Genomic DNA, 17839 nt, shown 5'->3' on the forward strand with positions numbered 1-17839 from the left:
TAGTTCTGCTCTGCCCGATGGGGTCACGATGAGTCAGAATCGACTCAATGACGGTGAGTTTGAGTCTTCTTGACTACAGGAAAAGAAGAGCATGTCTTCAAAACAGGAGATTTGTTAGGACATATCTTAGGATTATCATGCCCTCTGATTAAATCAGTAAAAAGCTATAGCAACTCAATTACAACATGACTAGTAATGGCCCAGAGCCTTCAGAGATAAAGGTTTGGGTCACCTCATCAGGCAGCTGATGTGTGTGCTGAAGCAAAGGTAATGCAGACTGTGTGGTGGAAGAAGGTCGTTCTAAATACCAGCTATGATCACATGATCAGTTACTGAAATGAGAATGCAATTGTTCTGAGTATCTCTTCCTTTTACGCATCTATCAAACATTTTGCTTTCTTTATTTATGAAACATAAGCTATAAATGGCCTAGTGTATTTTCAGCTGTATGTGTGTTAGCTGTATCATGCTAAGCATAAGTCTGTGCTTATAATTTTCATTAATTAGATATTATATATAATATAACAAGTTATGTATAGGTATGTGGTTGATATTTTAGGTTGTGTAACAATGAGACCATGATTTTCAGTAGTTAGCAGTTACAATGTAGCTTAACAGTTATGTAATAATATAATAAATTTCATAATGGGATCTGCTTTGACCATCCAATTGTTAAAGAAGCTTCCTTAGAGGTTGTGGCCTGCATCATGTAAGTGAATGGGATCTAAACGGTTCATGGACAAAGTTTAATGAAAAGGTAATGAGAGTTTCCCACAAACTTTTTTTTTTCCTGGAGGCTACAGTCCTTTCCTTATTGACAGAACCAAGAGAACCCATGTGGTTGTAGGACAACGTGAATCACAGTGTCCCATTCGCAGCACATGCTGACATCCAAATTAGACTTCTTTAAATGTGGCTTCTTTCAATCTTTTCAACTTTATACCAGGAGGTTATCGGTACAAGGGGGTTCATATAGGGGGAAAAAATGCACGTCTTTTTTTATTCGTTCCGTTTTTAGAGACTAGCTACCATTGGAGCAAATACTTTAGAAGCTGAAAGACAAACAATTAAAATAAGGGATCAGGTCAAATCAAAGTGGCTTAACACTTTTTCCCGAACGTCTTACGTACAGGTTTTATTGGGGCTGTGAGTTCAGGTTTCCCACTTCATGCATCATTTTTTATAGACTTTAGATTTAAGCTCTTTCAGAGTATTCTGAGTGTATTCAAAAGAACTTACATTCTCAACACAATGTGCACAGTATTTTTAACATCTACGTTTTTGGTTCTCTTGTGCCACATATTCGGTACCTGGGTGCATTCAGGCCTTGACTGTGTAGCCTGAATAGTGAGAAACGAGAACTTTATTCAGTTAGATCTTCACAAAAGCTCTTGTTTTCATTATATTCTTTGGAGTGTTGATTAGCATAAGCATCCCTAATTTGGAGGGGGAAAAAAGAGCCCAATTGTATTAAGTAGAGGCTTTAAATTTTCTTTGTAATCTGAAAACAAGTGCATAAAACCTACAGCTAATCAAAATAGTGCACCAGACTATTGTAGGACCATGGCTTTATATTCTTCTTCAGTGGGACAAGTATAATTAGCCCTCCAGTATATATCTAGGCCTTGCCCCTGATGGAGTTCTAAAAGCAGGCAGGTAAACTGTCTGGCTGCATCTGGGTGATCGAGAGTCAGGACTTTTTCCAAAGCAAGAAATGGAGGACAGATGGAATTCCACAGATGCTGTGAGCCACTAGAAGGCCACATGGAAGTTTTGAGTTGTTTTCAGTATCAATGATGCAGCCTTTCTGTCACTTTAAGGATAACCTGCAGTTTGTCTTCTGGAACTTTTAGCCAATGATTACAAGCTTGGTTCTTCCTTGTTTACCTGGTAATTGAAGTTGGTACCTGTAGGGTTCTAGAAGAATTCTTTGGACTGTTTCTTGAGCCACCTCTGCTGTTAAATTTCAAAGCAGATGGTTGAACGAGGCTATCACCACGTTCTCACTGTGGTCCAGGAGTAGCTGTGCACTGAGTTCTCACGTTCCTCCTGACCACAGTTCAGACCACAGTTCTGAGCACAGTTCTGACCACAGTTCAGACCACAGTTCCTCCTGATGCCTACTTGAATCCTTCCCCTACTCCAGAGTCCCCTCCCTCAGACGACAGCGACACCGCATTCCTCTGCAGAAAATACACAATCCTAGTCACACTCTCACAAACTTTCAACACTCCCTTTGTATACAGATGTTCTGGCAAAACTCTTAGGTTTTTCCGCTCTTTTCAAATCCTGCATCTAGACCATCATCTCCTAAGCTATAGATTTGGGACATTCCAGCCTCAATCCCTGAATGAGCCATTTCCTTGAGATAAATAATCAAGGAAAATGTGTATATACGCAACTATATGCTTCAACTTGCTTTGCTTCTCTAGGGAACTGAGAGTAACACAGCAAGCTAGTATCTGTAAAGCAATCTAGTGTCAATTATTTTTCTCCATAGGTCAGAAATTCCAGTGGGAATTTCTACTGGAATTCCAAACTGGAATTTCTAAATATAAAGTAGATAATAGATTCAAAGTGGTAGGAATGGATTCATAGCACTTAATCATCAGACAAAAGGGGTGGGATTATCTAAATGGCCAGCAGAGCTAAAAGAGGAATCAATATAACCTGATCTATTGAATTTCATATTTCATCATTGTGTTGTTCCAGATGAGATCAATCCACACCACTTATTAATATGTAAAGTCTTTATTAACAGCTGGTTCAAGGGGGGACTAGCACCCTGAAAAACACTCTTGACCCAGGACAATGAAAGTACAGGATTTTCATAGTTCCAAGTAGTGGGCTGGCTTAAGGGGAAGGATATTCAAGCAGTGATATTCATATCAGGTTGGCAGGGTAGAGCAGGGTGAGGGGAAACAGCATAGCTGCAGGTAATAATTCAAGGGCTACAAGGATAGTTTAAATTTCTTGCTAATTGTGCAGGCAGAGTTCAGAGACATCTTGAGAGAGCCAAGATCTATCAGGAGAGCAGGGATGGAGCGGAGGGTAAAAGGGGGCGGGGGGTGGGGCTAGCTGCTAGCAGGGGGTTGAAGACAGTTTAAAACAAAATGGAGTTGCTCATACTAAGCTGGGTTACTACATTTGTATTCCAGAAAAGAAATAGATAACCAATCCACTAAATTCCTACTCTATTTGTAGAAATGGAAGAATATTGAGTCAAATGAACCAGAATCACCAAAACATAGTTGTGACCCCATAATATTTTCCCAGACTACAACCAGTTTCTAGACCCACAACTCCTTGAATAAAGGGAAAATCATATTATCTTGAAATTGTATACTGTTAACCTTTCTCCCAACTCTCATTGATGAGTTTGTTATATTATTACCAGAGTTAGTGGGTTTGGGGAAAATGAAAAATTAAATCTCTTGGGAATCATTAATTACTAGCTCTGAGTTAATACTAATTTTCAGAGATCTAAAACATCACTGTGATCTATCAGTCGAAGTCGGAGCTTATGGAAGTCAGATAATCAATCGATTTTTATTACAGGTCCATTTCACAGTAGTCTCAATGGGTCCCTGCATTCATTTTATAGTTATTTGTCCAGTGCCAGAATGCATAACTAAATAGACATAATCAACAACTGGCAGAGAAATGTTGGCTTCATGGCATTTGGTAGAAAAGGCCATCAGAGAGCAACTAAAATTACCTTTACCACATAACAAATTGAAATAGTTACATATTTCTAAGGAAGAAAAAGTTCTGGTACTGATTGTAGTGTTGTATATACAACTCTTTTTAATTTGACTGCGCTATGAAAGTGTACGGTATATGAATTATATCTCAGTAAAACTATTTAAAAGGTTATCAGCTATTTTTTTTTTTAATCAGGGATACAAAGATTAGTCCCAGGACCACAAAAGAATGAGAACCACCCATGGAGCACATGCAGAGTCTCTGTGTTAAGGGGCAGAGCTCAAGATCAAAGTCACCAGACGCTGCAGCATGGATATCGTGGGATAGAACAAAAGAGCCAAGAGAGGCAAGAAGACCATGAAACAGATCAGAGGAGTTGTGGCAGAACAAGGAGAACAAGGAGACGCGAGGCAGTAGTGAGCTGGCTTCCAGGCCCCCAGAGGCATAGATAGGCCCAGTAACAGAGGCTGAGGACCAAAGAAAGACTTGGCTGTTGGTTAAAGAGAGGTGTTCCGGTGAACCAGTGACTATGTCTTTACTGTTTTCGGAGCCTGGCTTTTGGTAACCTGCTCACTTCCGTAATAAGGGCCCCACCTTCTTCATTTTAACAACAACAAATAGTTATACATTTTGTAGGAATGGCAAATATTAATGCCACCATCAAGGACTTGAAGGAGGTGAGGCTAGTGACTTCCATCACTTCCCTCTGTAAGTTGCCTATTTGACCTGTGCAGAAAAATAGATGAAGCTTGGAGAATTACAGTGCATTATCAGGATCATAGGTGGCAACTCCAATGGCACTGCTGTTTCACATGTGGTTTTGATTCTTGAGCACATCCTATGATACCTGGTATGCAGCTATTGATCAGGATTTTTTTTTCTTGAAACCTGTTAGGAAATATCACCAGGCACAATTTACTCTCCATTCACAAGATCATCAATACAGTTGCGCCATCCTCCCTTACAGATATTAAATTTTCTAGGTCTATATAATTATTTAGTCCATAATGACATTTGATCACATGTCCATCTAAAAGATTGCACACTGGTTTATTACATTGATTCTACTATGCTTATTGGACCTTGTAAATAAGTAGTGAGTTTCTAGGCATACTGGTTAGATATTTTCATGTCAGAATGTGGGAAATAAATTCCACAAAAATACAAGGGAATTCTATCTTAGTATGTCGAGCTCTAGGGGCAAATTTAGGACCTTAATACATGACATAAATACACTCTATGAGATAACTAAAAATGCACAAACACAGGAGAGAAACTAGGCAACAAGAATTTCCCCAAATTAAATATAAATGGATGTCTAAAAGAACTTAGTCAAAAGAGTGACAGGAAAACCTACAGACCAGTGGGAATCTTTTGGCAATGACATATTGGACAAGAAGCGAATCTCTAAAGTCTTATAGAAATCCTTAATGCTTCAACAATAAAACACCCACAATTCCACTTTTTAAATGGACAGAAGACAAGAACATTTCACCAAAGAACAAAAACAATAGGAAATACTCAGGATCATTAGAGATTAAAGAAATATAAATTTTTTAAATGAGACATAATCTTACCACAGCATTAATAGCAAAATTGGAAGAAGAAGAAGAAGAAAAACAGAAAACTACAAATGTTGCTGAGATGCTTGTAGGACTTATACACAAGCACTGTGGAAAGTGGCAGGACACTTTCTTAGAATCTGGAAACAGAAATACCATATGATCTAGCAACCCTTAATACTAGAGACATACCCTAGTGCAGTGGTTCTCAACCTTCCTAATGCCGTGACCCTTTAATTCAGTTCCTCAGGTTGTGATGACCCCCAACCATAAATTATTTCATTGTTACATCATAACTGAAATTTTGCTACTGTTATGAATCGTGCAACCCCTGTGAAAGGGTCGTTTGACACCCCTCCCCACAAAAAAGGGGTTGTGACCCACAAGTTGAGAACCGCTGCCCTAGAGGAATGCGATCTATGACACAAATCGATATATGCACACCCATACCATCTCACCCCTATTTCACAATAGCAAACAGATGGAGATGGCGTAAGTGCCTGTGTAAGGCCGAGTTTTCTAGAGAAACAAAACCATTGATGTAGATGTATAAGAAAAAACTTTCTATCAAGAAAGAATTCTATAACAAGAAAGTGGCCCGGGCCAGTACCTGGATCTGATGCTTGCCAAAGCCCATTTCAGGATCATGCAACTTCTGGTGGATGGAACAGGAATGCAAAGTGGGAAGCGGGAGATTACAGACTGGGGTGCAGAGTTGTATGGATTCAGGTCTTCAGGAACGTGGCAGGGCATTGATAGCTCCCAGAACAAGGCACAATATGGGCCATTGGCCTGACCCTGGAGCCGAAGCAAAATTCAAACAACAGGAAAGTGAAGCAAGGCAAGAGAGACAGTTCTCAATTAAATAGCTACATTCCCAAGGAGGCATCAGGGCTCCACCCCAACTTCAATAAAGGAGAAAATTGGCATACAATCTAAACACCACAATGCCCATTAACAGGTGGCTGGATTAACTAACTGTGATATGAACACATAATGGAACACTGTGCAACACTGAAAAATAAGTGTGGATCTGCCAACCACCTCATAGCATGCATGAACCTGAATGACATTAGGTGAGGAGACTCAGTCAATCACCAAAGGACAAATATTGAATGAGAGCAGCTTCATGAAAAGATTTTCATATAGGAAAAACAAAATCATCCTTTGAAGCTTACCAGATGGGAGGAAAAGGAAGGGGCAATCACTCACTAGAGTGTTGACATATATTAACTTTGGTGAAAGGAAAAATATTATTCGATAAGAAGGAGGGCAGCACAAAATGACGAAGACAAGAAACACACTGGAAGGAACACGAGAATTAAAGTCTACAAAGCTAAATACCATTAATTTCATACTCCTGAAATAACAATCCACTATAAGGGAATACATAGATAGACACTAAAATTGAACAGAGATAGGAACATGAGTGGGACTACACACAAGTATATAATACAAAATTGACAGATGATATTTATACATATGTGTTTATATGTGCTGTAAATATAATCATGAATCTAGGAGCCTATACATGGGACATATATGACTATATGCCTATATTCCTATAGCCAAATACAGAAAATGACTTGCTGGGCCCAGGGACTCAGGTTCTTAGTCTCAAGGGACACCAGGAAAATTGCATGATATTGGTATAATATTCTCCAAAAAATAATATTCTACACCCTATTTTGATAAATAGTGATTGGGGAGAGGGCTGTCTTAAAAGTTTATTAGTAGCCATATAAAGAACACCCCAACGGGTCTCTTCCCATCCAGAGCAAAAAAGAGTGGAGAAAATCAAAGAGGCAAGGAAACAATTAGTCGGAAGAACTAATAAACGTGATCCTCAACTTCCAGGATGCTGAGACCAGAAGAACTAGATGATGCCCCATTACCACTGTTGACCACTCTAAAACTGGAGTGGTGGTGGGGGAGAGGAACTTCTTGATTTCATGGGAGCAAATCTAAAATAAAATATTTTTAAAACAGGCTACTGTTCAGATATAGACTGGAAAAACCATCAAAACTATGGCCCTTAGTCACTTTATGTCTGGAAATAGTCACTCTCATAACTTAATTTCAGTCAAACAATAGGCAGGTGCATAAAGGAAGCAATAACAGTACAGAAGCATATGCATATGAGAATAATCAGTCATGTGAGATCAGAAGGATAAAGTTCAGAAAGGTTAGGAAAGAAGTGAGACTAGAAGCAGGAAGCAGAGAAGTTGAATGAGTGGAACCACAATGATTGAGACAACAACAACAACAACAAAATTCTGATGGTGTGGTGGTTGTGCATTGGGCAGCTAACTACGAGGTCAGCAATTCAAAACCACTAGCCACTCTAGGAGAAAGATGGGGCTTTCTACTCCCTTAAAGAGTTAGAGTCTCAGAAATGTAGGGACAGTTCTAGTCTATCCTAAAGGGTGACCATGAGTCAGCATCAACTCAATGCCTCTGAGTACTGACTAAGAGTTGTTGAATGGAAAACCCAATTCACATTAAAAAAGTGTTTTTAAGACAGAATAAATAAATAATCAGCACATGGTTTTTGCTGAGTGTAAATAAGCCAATTCTGATTCTTAGAAATTGACTCACTAATCCCTGCCAAAAATATAATTCAAAAGGTTTCCTACTTCCCAGTAAAAATTCCCTCCCTTGATCCAAAAATTTTTACCCATTTTTCTCCAACTGCATGTGGGAATTCAGACTGATGAATCCAGAGTTTTGAGTTTCTCTACACTCTTCTACTAACTTCTCACTAATATAAGTCTACCCACAACATCCTTGATCTATTGTCCTATCTCCCAAATCCAATTCTTTCCTAATAATCAGATTTTTTTCCCCTTGAAAGACTATTAGAAATGTGCTTTCTAATATGCTCCAATTGTTTGGAATACTCTAAGAATAAATAGAGTGTTCTTGGTGATATTTTATTGTTGTAATTCAACTTGAGCTTCACTTACCATTACTTAGATTTATTATCACCCAGAAAAAGAGCAAGTGAGCCTGTGATCGTTGGGTTCTGTATCAACTTGTCTGCATCAGGATTCTCAGTGGCCTGGCAGTTAAGACCTAGTAATCCCCCTTGATATGACTTCACACAGTTCAATCAACTTCATCAGAGGATCTGCTATGAGCAACCAATACGTTTCGAGAAGATTAGAATGGGATACAACCCCTTTATTCAGGTCACGGCCCTGATGAAGTTTCCTCTACTCTTAGTAAAAGTACTACTGGTACTCTTAGTAGAACATGTGGCCTACTCTGAGGAGAACTTCTTTGCTTCTTTATGGGTCTGGATCCTGCCTCTATCTGCTTCACCAACTCTGGTTCCTTGGACGTGATCTAACAGCCTGCCTTATAGCCTGCTGAGCCTGGGAGCCATCAGCAGCCTGCCATCTGATCTGGCATCTGATCTGCCAACATTGGATACATTGGACACAACAGATACAAGCCTGTGGTTTTCTTGCTTCCTGGTTGACCTTCCTGCTTTTTGTTTCAGTAGCCCCTGCAGCTACTTGAGTCAGGCTGGGCTTGCCTGCTTCTACAATTGTATGAGCCATTTTCTTGACATAACTGTCTGTGTTAGCCTGGGTACATTAGAGAAACAAATGCACAGAAACTCATATATAAGAGAGAGTTTTATATAAAGGGTAAGTGCGCATCAAGAAAATATCCCAACCCAGTGCTGCCCAAGCCAACAAGTCCAACAATAACCCATTAACCCATATGTCCAACACCAATCCACAAAGTCCTCCTGCATCTCACAAAACACACACTATGATACTGACTGCAGGAGGAAATCTGAATCAGTGAACGTGTAAGCATCTCAGTGCTGGCAGGGGTCTCCACATGGCTGCTCCAGCACCCAGGGCTGCATCGGGGTAGGTCCATGCAGCTTCTCCTTGGGAATGTCTTGCAACAAGTGAGCCTTGCCAGTTGAAGCAGGGAACTGGCTAAGGCAGCTGCACCCTGATCCGACCATTACAAAGCAAGAGACCCTAGAACTAGAAAGGCAAGGCTCACCGAGCCATTTATCCCTCCACCCTTGAATTAACCCCACATGTGTTTATGGGCCAGGTTGGCACTTTAAACTTTAACTAACTCACTGTCTTTCTCTCTGTCTCATTTTGCATTGCTGAATTCTAGAGAACCCAGCCTAATACAGAAACCAAAAAATACTTGCACACCTTTTTTATATCCTAAAATTATACTATTAATATTGTCTTCAACTTTTCTCATTGGGTAGAAATATTTGACCACAAATAATAAAATATTGAGTGATGTAGGAAGAAGCATCAAAAACAGATGACGGGGGCATGTAGGTGGTGGCAAGGTGAAGTGTTGATGATGTCAAGGGGCCCATATATAAGAAGAATGTTTGGAAACTTATTGTGGTAGCAAATGTATAATTTTGCTGGACGTGATTGAAATATGGAATGATCTGATACATGTATTAAGCCCAATTAATACTCATAAATATATAAATAAATAAGTTGGAAGGAGGGTGCAGAATCAATGTACCAAAAAGAACTTGTCAGCATTCAATTATTTCAACGGGTAGTAGCATATGATTAAGAACTGATGGTATTTGTGCACCCATTTTGTCTTTAATAATCATGCCGGGAAGGTGAGTATCATATGTATCATATTATTATTTGTTTGTTTGTTTTATTTTTCTATTTGATGGCATGTGTATCATTAGGTTTGGTCTGGATCATGCCAGATTATCTGGCCTTCAGCCCGGGCACTGTGCAATGTGCATTTTCCCCTACGCCTGTCCTGTTGTTTGAACTCACCTCAGTGGACTCATGTTATACTTGTCCTTTTGTGCTTGGTTAATTTCACTCAGCGTAATATCCTCCAACACTTTCCATGAAATGAGGTGCTTCATCTTTTCATCACTATTTTTAAGGGATGTGTAGTACTCCATTGTGCGTATATGGCAGAGTTTTTAAATCTATTGATCTATTGATAGAAATTTAGGCTGTTTCCAGTTCTTGGTGACTGCGAACTGTGTCGTGATGAGCACTGGTGTGCAGATGTCTGGTTGTGGTTTGCTTCTTATTGCTTCTGGGTATATAGCCAGTAGTGGAATTGCTGGGCCATAAGGCATCTCGATTTCCATCTGTTTAAGCTATTGCCAAATCGCTTTCCACAGTGGCTGTACATATCTACAGGCCCAGCAGCAGTGAGGGACAGTTCCTCACCACACCCCCTCCAGCATTTGTTGCTTTCTAGTTTTTTGAATTGGGCTATCTTTGTGGGTGTGAGGTGGTATCTCATAGTTGTTTTGAGTTGCGTTTCTTGGATGACTACTGATTGGGAACATTTTCTCGTATGTTTATTGGCCATTCGGGTTTCCTTGTAAGACATTTTCCCACCTCCACATGGACAATTCATTTTTTCTTATTGTAAGCTTTCAGGATTATGTAGATTTTAGTGATACGCCCTTTGTCGCATATGTCATTGCTACGTATCTTTGCCCGGTCCCGGAGCTCTCATTACTCTCTTGATGAAGTCTTTCGATGAACACAAATGTTTTATCGTTAGTATGTCCCCCTCATCTATTTTATCTTCCTCTGAGTGTGTATCCTTCCTTAAGCAAATGTGGTGAAGAAAGCTGATCGTGGCCAGCTATAAAAAGATACAGCATGTAGTTAAGGCTTGTAGTTAAGCAAGCAGCCATCTGGCAGGGAAACAACAAAACCCACAGGAAATAAGCACACCAGCCTGTGTGATCATGAGGTGTCCATGGGAAGAGGTATCAGAAGGTCAAAACCAAGTGACAAAATAGATGTGAAGGGGCTTGGATGTAGTAGAGACCCCAAGCCCACCAGTAAGATAATTGGATAGTCCCTCTCAGAAGGGCTGCACAGAAGGAGTGGTAAATCCAGGGTCTAGTAGAGCACTGATGAAAGACATAATTATCCTCTGGTTCTTTAATATTTCCTCCCTTTTACTATTACGGTTTATGCTTTACCTCATTAATATTGTTAGACCTATGTATGCTCATTTGTGTAATTAAGATCATTTGATGCAGGAATTCCAGGATGGAAACAGCACTTGCAGTAATGATTCCCTGAGAATATGGGAAAGGTCGGGAGGCTGATAGCAATGACTTTGTATAACTCCATTCGAAGGGAGTGGATAACAGAGTTGTAGGTGAATGGATATATTGGATGAAGTAAGATATGGCTATCATATATGTATAGATACACATATCATTATTATTCTATTATATATTTACACATTTATTATATATTATACGTTGACATATGATAGAATAATAATTATAATATATAACAATAACAATAAGAGTTTCTGAGGGGACAGGTGAGGTAGGAGAGGAAAAGGGAAGCTGAGATTTTTTTAAATCATTTTATTAGGTGCTCATACAACTCTTATCACAATCCATACATACATCAATTGTGTAAAGGACATTTGTACATTCATTGCCCTCATCATTCTCAAAACATTTGTTCTCCACCTAAGCCCTTGGCATCAGCTAGGGGAGCTGATATCAAAGAGTACAAGAAGAAAGTGTTTTGAAGCTGCTGTAGTAGCAATTGTACAATTATTTTTGTTCATTTGTATTATGGAATGTTATGCGTCGGTAAGAGCTCCCAAAAATGATTCATAAAAATAAAAAGAACTGATGGTATTTTAAAAAGAACTCCGAGCTGCATTAATGGCATTAGCAAATAGCAAGACTCAAGAATTGCTGAAATGGAAATGTTTCAAGAAACTGATGTACCAATGGAAGCATTCACTAAGCTACCTCAAGAAATTTCAAAAACAGTTGCCTGACAAACTGACTGGAAGAGATCCATGATTGTGTCCATTCCAAAGAAAGAGACCCAGCAGAACTCAGAAATCATTGGACAGTATCATTGCTACCATATGCAAGTGAACTTTTGCTGAAGATAACTCCAAAGTGATTGCAACAGCATGCTGACAGAGAACTTCCAGAAATTCAAGCTGGATTCAGATGAGGACATGGATCAAGGGATATCACTCCCGATGTTGGATGGATCCTGGCCGAAAACAAAGAATGTTAGAAAAATGTTGGTGTCTTATTGACTATGCAAAGGTCTTTGACTGTGTATGGCATTTCAAATCATCCCAGGACACTTCATTATGCTCATATGGACCAAGAGGCAGTCATTTGAACAGAAAGTTTCATATCAGAGATGGCAATGAATTTGAAGAAGTGGCACAAATACACACACACAAAAAAGGGAGTCAGTATATGCCAAGAAATGTCGCCAGGCCTGAGTTTTCATACCGGCTGCCATTGAGTTAATCCTGATGTTTAGCAACACTATGAAACAGAATAAAACTCAATAAGGTTCCGGAGCCTGTAAATCTTAACAAGATGCAATGCTTCCCCATTCCTCCCTCTTGATGCTTGATGGGGACTAAGATTAGCAGTGCCACAACTAGCCCACTACTCCACCAAGTCTCCTTGGAGACTGCATGCTGTTGTTAGGTCCCTGTGCATAACCTCACTGCCATCAATGCTGCTCATAGCGACCCCTTGTGGGTGTCCCAGACTGTAACTGTTTACAGGAGGGAAAAACCTAGTCTTTCCCTGGTGGAGCTGCTGGGGGTTTCAAACCTGCAACCACGCAGATCGCAACCTATCTCATAACAGCAACATCTACACCATGCCTAGCAGACAGTAATTGAAAACAGACTTGAGGAACCAGGGAAATCACAACTGGGGGAGGCAACTCAGAGACTGTCAGTGCTTGTCTCTGGACTTGCTTTTATCTCCCGTTCCAGCTTCCTAAATGGATCCTTAAGTGGAAGTGTGTGAATGTGGCCTCCTTGATTAGGAATTTGTAATCTAATTAAAGTGAGTGTAGAAAATATGTATCTTTGGTTTCTTGCTCTTTGATCATCAGACTAGTGTGCGGCTGCCTTGCTTGTTCTTTGCCTCAAGTTAAAAAAGAAAAAAGAAAATATGTATCTTTTAAGGGAAAAGTTTTAATTTCTTTCTTTTCGTTTTATTTTTTTCTTTCAATTTAGTGGTGCTTTTCATGCAAGGTAAGGGATGAATTTTATCATAGAGAAACATTTTTACAACTATAATATTTGAGACTTTTCATTAGAGACAATCATGAATACACATTAAAGCAATAAAATGGGAATTGTAAACATAAATAAAAATAAGCATATATATGACATCTAGAATGCTTTCATTTAGAATCTAGACTTGCAATAAGCAAAGGAAGACTGCAGGATCCTGGAAAATAAAGCTATTCTTAGTCTGCCCTCTAGTGTTCACAGAAAGTAAGTGTGGAGTCTAAAATCACAGACAACTAAGCCATTTGTTTTAAGAAATATCATTTCGTTTTATTCAAATCAAGGGAAAACAAAACAAAATGAAATCTGCTTCCAAAAGAAATAATCCACCCCCCATAAATCACATAATTCTTACAGATTCAAAAAGTCTAGAAAGCATTTCAATCAGCTAGTACACATTTCCCCCAAAGTTGCTAACCTACTTTAACACCTCCAATTAACTCCATTTTTAAAAATACCACATTAATAAGAATATTTGTCCTAATTAATTTATCTCACTCTTAACCAGGAAATTGCCCTTCATATATTTTAAGGTGCTTTAGACAAAAAATGACCTGTCAGGTTGATTTTTTAGCACAAGTCTGGCAATTTAGTGTGCCAGTTTCCACAATTCTTTAATTGGAATTATTGGTAAATAGTTCCTATTATAGAAAGTGCTGCAATAAGTGTGAGTGTGCCTATATCTGTTTGTATTGGGTTTTTTATTTCTTTGGTGTATAAATTGAGTAGAGAGATGACAAGGTCATATGGTATTTCTATTCTCACTTGTTTAAGAAAGTGCCATATTGCATCAAAGACCCAGAACAAAGAATCCTATCAATGTGAATGAGGGAGAGTGCAAAGTGGACCCAAAGCCCATCCATAGACAATTGGACATCCATTACAGAAGAGACGAGCCGGTCAGGGTGCAGTACAGCACCGATGAAACACACGACTTTCCCGTATTTCTTTAATGCTTCCCCACCCCCACTATCATGACCCCAACTCAACCTTACAAATCCGGCTAGACCAGAACATGTACACGGGTATGGATAAGAGCTGGAAACACAGGGAATCCAAGACAGATAAAGCCCTCAGGACCAATAATGAGAGTAGCAATACCAGGAGGAGAAGAGGAAGGTGGGGTGGGAGAAAGAGAGAGGGGGAACCAATCACAATGATCAACATATAACCCCCACCTAGGGGGACGAACAACAGAAAAGTGGGTGAAGGGAGACAGTGGTTGGTGTAAGACATGGAAAAAAATAATAATATATAAATTATCAAGAGTTCTTGAGGGAGGAAGGGTGGGGGGAGGAGGAATAAAAATGAGAAGCTGATACCAAGGGGTCAAGTAGAAAGAAAATGTTTTGAAAATGATGATGGCAACAAATATACAAAAGTGCTTGACACAATGGATGGATGGATGGATTGTGATAAGAGTTGTACGAGCCTCCAATAAAATGATTTTTAAAAAGAACTAGTTGTTCTTAGATTGGGGCTAGAATTAAGTGAAGACGAAAAATCCATGCATTATAGCTATGTTTTATATGTCTTTGATTTACTTTAGAAAAATCATTATAAAGATAGAACATCTCTTAACAGCCATGAACATCATCTTATTATTAATATTCTTAAGATCACTAAAAAATAGGACTGCTTCTTAAGAGTTTGCCTCTATGGGAAGCATTAGTCACTCAATTTCTACCTACTAGTATATGCTTTTAATCTGAGTGGTTTAATATGAGGGAGGTTTCAAATAGTTCATGAAAATTGACATTAAATGATAAAAATTTCCCCCACAAAAAAGAAAGTGCCATATTGTTTTCCATATTAACTTTAAAATTTTAAATTGTGCAATCCCACAGCAGCATATAAATAATCCAATCCTTCGGTGTCCTTTCAAACATGTTATTTTCTGGGTTTAAAAAAAATTTTTTTTACTAAGAATGCTGATGTGAAATGTTATCTCATTGCTGTCGTAATTTGTATTCCTCTTCTAGTGAATGATCTCAAGCATTCCCCCCTATGATTGTTGGCCCCTGGGGTCACCTTTAGTGAACTGTCTATTCATGTCTTCTGCTCATTGCTTTCCTCCTACACTTATTTTATTTTTGTTGTTGCAAAACATGCACCAATTCAACAATGCTTTAATGACATTGACTACAGTTTTTTCCTACTAAATTAAAAAAATCATTTTATTGGGATCTCTTACAGATATCTTAACATTCCATAGTTCAATCGCATCAAGCAGTATTGTACACTTGCTGCCACAGTTTCAAAACATTTTTTTTCTTCCTGAACTCCTTGATATCAGCTCTTCTTTATCCCTTCTACCCCAGCACCACCACCCCAGGAACCCTTATTATTCATTTTTTCATTTATTTTGGCCATATCTTACACCATCTAATATGTCCATTCACATACAGTTCTGTTGTTGGCTTCCAGTGGAGTTATACAGTCACTAATGCCATCAGCTCCCCATTTCCTCCCCTTCCCCCTCTCTTTTCCCATACCCTTAGGGAACCATTACTCCTGTTAAGGTTTCTAAAGGATTATCTACCTTGGCTTTCATGTATCAAACAATCTTAATTACACAAATGAACATATGCAAGTCTAACACGATTAATGAGGTAAAACAAATTAAAACCACCATAGTAGGGGGAGGAAATATTAAAGAACTATAGGATAATTATGTGTTTCATCAATTCTGTATCACCCCCTGGATTTATCATTGCTTCCTTCTGAGAGGGAATTACCTTACAGGTGGGTTTGGGGTCTTCACTACATCCAAACTCCCTCACACCGATTTGATTGCTTGTTTTTGAACTTCTGATACATATTCCGATGGACACCTCATGATCACACAGGCTGGTGTGCTTCTTTTATGTAGGTTTTGTTGCTTCCCTGTTAGATGGCCACTTGTTTAACTACAAACCTTTAAGACCTCAGACACTATATCTTTTAATAGCAGGGCACAATGAGCTTTCTTCACCACATTTGCTTATGTACCCAGTTTGTCTTCAGCGATAGTGTGAATAAACCATTCTTGTACTTAGGTAAGAGCCCAAAGACCATCTTCTTGTTGTATTTACAAACATATACAGTATATACATATTTTTGAGTGAGTTATTTGTCTTTTTCTGGTTAAGATGCTGCAGTTTCTTATAGAGTTTCAAGATTAAACCTTTATTCAATAAACCAAGTACCATCCCCACCACCCCCTCATCTGTAGAGTCTCTTTTTAGTCTGTTGATGAATCTTTTGGTGTATAGAAATAAATGTTGTAGTTTTAGGAGTCCATGTACTCTACTTTATCTTCTGTTGTGGGGGTGTTTTTCATTATGTTTGGCAGAGTATTCATACTTTAAATGAAGCTCTTAAAGTCGTTCCAATTTTCTCATTGATTCAATGGGTCATGAACTCTTATCTGTACCAGGGTGCATGCTCCAGTCTAGCCAGGACTGAAAGCCAGGACGCAAGTCATAATAGTAGGGGATGAGAAAGCCTCAAAAAAACCAGAGGAATATTGTGTTTCATCAGTACTATACTGTGCCCTGGCTGATTCATCCCTTCCTTATGACCCCTCTGAGAGGGGCTGTCCTATTGTCTACAGATGGTTTTGGAGTCTCTGCTCAGTTCTCAACAATATGTTGTTTTGTTTGTTTGTTTTGGGTCTTCTCATGCCTGTTACCTGATCTTGTCAACACCTCATGATCGTGCAGGTGTGCTTCTTCCATGTGGGCTTGTTGCATCTCTGTAAAGTGTTAGAAAATGATGATGGCAACATATGTACAAATAGGCTCGATACATGGATTGTTGTAAGAGCTGTCAGAGCCCCCAATAAAATGGTTTTAAAATGTTAAAAAAAATTTTAATGTTAAAAATAATTTTTACCAAAAAAATAATTTTTTACAAGAATGATTTTTCTTCCCAAGAATGATTGTTTTATCTGTTGCTTTTTATTGCATGTTTAAAAAATGTTGACAAATCTTAAATGTACTACTTAATGACTTTTCATAACCGTTAAAACAGTGTAATAAAAATTCCCATCAAGATAAGCAGTATTTCCAACACCTCAGTAGGTTCCCACATGCCTGATTTACCAGTATATCTTTATACTTTAATTCTATGTTATTGAACGTCATACAAACAGGATTATCAGTATGTATACGTTTGTATCTTATATTGATTATTTTTATTCATTACAAATATTTCTGAGTCTTGTATGTTGCGCTCAGTAATTGTATCCCATTCTTTTTGTTACTGTGATATTCTATTGCTGGACCTTACTAACAATTGATGCAATTTATTGTTGATGTATATTTATATTGGTTCCAATCATGCTATTAATAATAAGCTAATAATTTTATTAAATAAAAAATGATCTGAGAAACTGGACTATCTGAAGAAGAATATGGCATCAGAATTGGGGGGAAGATATAGTAACACAACCACAAGGATGCAAATGGCACAACCTTTTTTGCTGCAATAGAAGA

General features: G+C 38.6%; 1 pseudogene; it reads right to left on the reverse strand.

Moving 5' to 3' along the window:
* Window positions 1–1100: 1100 nt before the first annotated feature.
* LOC101659784 lies at window positions 1101–2295 on the reverse strand (annotated as a pseudogene).
* Window positions 2296–17839: the final 15544 nt, after the last annotated feature.

Source organism: Echinops telfairi, unplaced genomic scaffold (genome assembly GCF_000313985.2).
Source record: "Echinops telfairi isolate 266 unplaced genomic scaffold, ASM31398v2 ScPeMD7_1;HRSCAF=3_0, whole genome shotgun sequence".
NCBI classification, from domain to species: domain Eukaryota; kingdom Metazoa; phylum Chordata; class Mammalia; order Afrosoricida; family Tenrecidae; genus Echinops; species Echinops telfairi.